Below are 3186 nucleotides of genomic sequence, written 5' to 3'. Positions count from 1 at the left end.
CCGCAGTAGGAGTTGTAGGAGAGAGCCCTGTATGCGTTCTTGGAGCCATACCAGGGGTAGGAAACGGGGAATCGAGTCCCCCTTACAATTCCCTCCTGCACCCCCTATTGCGGGAAGTATTTTTGGGAGTATTTAGGCCAGTAATCTGTGCTTTACCTGTAGTGTAAGAAGTGTTAGTGAATTAAGAGGCTGTATGTTTGTGTCTTTACGACGGAGATGGTTCTCGTCGTGTATAGGTTTTTCCCGGAAATGTAACGTTCCCCCTCTCTGAGTCTCTTTCATACATCATATGTACCTGGTTTTTACAATAATTGTACACCCGCCCAAGGGTAAAGATTTCGTGGAGAATCCTCAGCCTTATTCTGGTTACCATAGTGAGAGGAGAAAACTAGAAATCAGTCGTGTGTCCATTCGCCCATTTCCGTCAGTTTCGGGAAAATCGTGCCTTCAATGAGGAATTAATTATAAACCGTGTCGTCAGGTATGCGGCGCCTATGTATTGCCTTCTAAACTAAGTCACAGGAATAAATGTAAGCACTCCTATATAGGCCTTTATTTCTTGTCACTCCCCGATGTGAGATTTGTCCGGCCGGCTGTGAGTTAAACTAACCATTTACCGCCCCCGAGCCTGCCCCGCTCACCTCGCTACCCTGCCCAAGGAATCAGAGTCTCGCTCTGGGTCATTTTAATCCCTCATTAAATCCTTAGTCCTTTATATACATATACTCTTAAGGTTCCCAGTGAGCTACCGGCGACATAGTTCATCGGTAGATCTCTGGGCGGTGGCAGCAAAACTACCCCCAGGGTGAGTCCCCCTTGTTCTCCTCAGATATCCCTAGGTGAATTCCTTTTTTTTTACAACATTTAGTGTCCCGAATTTCCGGGCACGACACCAGCAGTAGACAAGAGATATGGAGGGAAGAGAGAGAAAATAACAAGAGAACGGCGAGGGAAGTGGCTGGCAAGTCTGGCAAGAGCTGACTTATCCGAGGCTGGAAAAAGGCATCTCCTCGTGTGCAGTGATCATTTTTTGAGTGGTAAGTATATATTTGTTTCCTATTTAAGGCACAACATTCGAATAAAGTCAATAATTTAACCGAGAGACACACAAAAGTGGCACAGGATTCAGTAACTCACCAGCGGCGCCACCACTACCACCTGCACTAAAAAGACACAGACCAGATATCTGATCATTGTTCCTTGAAGGAATTCCTTATACTATGAACAATTATATTCTCTGTACCTATTAACGGCATCTTGTACAGGTAAACTAACCATGTCAAATCAAACTTCACCGACTCTAACCCTAACTTTATGACAGTGTGCTCTCTTACTGTTCATATTGTGCCATGCAGGGCTGCAAAATTTTATATTATATGGCTTATATTGCAAATATTTTTTTTCCTGCGTACCTTTTCAACAGTCAGTCATTGTTATGTATCTTAGTCAATAACAAGGACTTCATATTGGTTAGGTTTCGTTTTGAACTGAATTTCACTGTTATGTTGTCTGGCACACCTGAAGATTAAAGGCAATTGTTGAGTTGAGCTCCGCAGCTCCAAAAGATGACATTACACCTTCCTATCATAAGGGACTAAATCCATTATTAGGCCTTTCTCTTCTCTTTAATTTTAAGAACTAGCTCTATCATATTATGGTTCAGGGACATGGATTTAGTCCCATAACTGTAATAAGGAGGCGCAATATCGTATATTGGAGGCGCGGAGCTCAACTCAATAGTTACTAGATTGAATTTTATATAGGTAATTTTTGGTTTATGGATTTAAAACAATGCTCACCAGAAAAAGCATGACCTTTAGTCTGGAAAAAATAAATGTTGTCTTAGAAAGTGACTGCTGAGGTAAACTCATTATTAACCCTGCATTCTATTTGTTACTTCAGGACGGCCAGCAGTCCTTGAGGATACTAGTAATCCAGACTGGGCCCCAACACAGAACCTTGGTCATCGTAAAGTGTCCCAGGAATTGGTCGCCATCAGTTGTGCTCGGCATCAAAGGATCCAGGAGAGAAAGTTGAAGAAGGATAAGGAGATGTTTATGGCAGCGCAGACACTCATGGACATATAGGAATACACTCAACCTTGCCATGACGAAGTTCATGTTGGTAAGTGGTTATGTTGATATATGCCATCAACAAGTAGCCCGTTCCATGTTTTTTTTTTTTTTATGGAAATACAGACCTTTTCATAACAAAAAACATTCATATCACCATAAAATGTAGTCTCATCCTTTTTGTTGGTGTAAGTTAAGAAACCTCTTCTAAAATGGGTATGAATTTTCACGGGTCAAAGTTGTCATGGGAGTGTATTACTATCTTCTCACAATCTTCTTACACCTTTCAGAACAACAGGAACAGTTGTCCCTACTAGCCATCGGCCAGACATTTCAGACAGAGAAGCAAACCATTGTGTCTAGACCAGCTGCCTGCCAGACAGAAACAGTAACAGTTGCAACTGTCGGCTGCCAAAGAGACCTCACCCTAATGGAGACGACCATGTTTGATCAGCAGGATGAGGACTTGAACCAGTTACGAACAGAGGTGTATGAACTCCGTTCTACAGTAGGTGACTACAATAACCTCAACCTCAGTAATGATGATGAAAAAGTCCTTTTTATACAGGGCTGCCAAACTATGCTGTACTGATGTGCATTTTTTATTATGTTTGCCTTAATATTACCCATTCAATTAATTCAAAGCTATCCCCGTTTCAAGAATTTGTTATGTTTCTGATGCATCTTCGTTTAAACACATGCTTCCAGGACTTGGCCTACAGATTTAATGTATCTTTTTCAACTGTGTCAAGGATATTTTATAAATGGGTAGATACAGCAGATACAAAATTAAGACATTCCATTGTATGGCCTACTGGCACAATAGGCTGGGAAGAAAATAAATAAAAAATAGAAAAATAAAAATCAGTCGACACACACACACACACACACACACACACACACACACACACACACACACACACACACTCACCCTGAGAAATTCCCCTTGCAGTAAGGTTGGGCTGGGGGGGGTCAGTGTTCCAGCACCAGCAGCACCCCCACATAGGATGAGAGGAGTGCACCATCAGGGGGGCCGGCTGCTGCTCGGGGTTGCTGGCTAAGACGAGGGAGACACAGTTAGAGGGGCAGCCATATTAGAATCTCTTGTTGATAT

At 42.4% G+C, this 3186-nt stretch overlaps 1 long non-coding RNA gene across 1 annotated transcript; it reads left to right on the top strand.

Annotated features, from left to right (window-relative positions):
- The first annotated feature begins 872 nt into the window (after window positions 1–872).
- On the top strand, window positions 873–2939 carry LOC126988846 (uncharacterized). The gene is made up of 3 exons (XR_007742580.1): window positions 873–1037; window positions 1903–2124; window positions 2363–2939. It is a non-coding gene; the product is annotated as an uncharacterized LOC126988846 (long non-coding RNA).
- Window positions 2940–3186: the final 247 nt, after the last annotated feature.

This window comes from Eriocheir sinensis, unplaced genomic scaffold, assembly GCF_024679095.1.
Source record: "Eriocheir sinensis breed Jianghai 21 unplaced genomic scaffold, ASM2467909v1 Scaffold1, whole genome shotgun sequence".
In the NCBI taxonomy this organism is placed as follows: domain Eukaryota; kingdom Metazoa; phylum Arthropoda; class Malacostraca; order Decapoda; family Varunidae; genus Eriocheir; species Eriocheir sinensis.
This window is presented reverse-complemented; position numbering and strand designations above follow the sequence as displayed.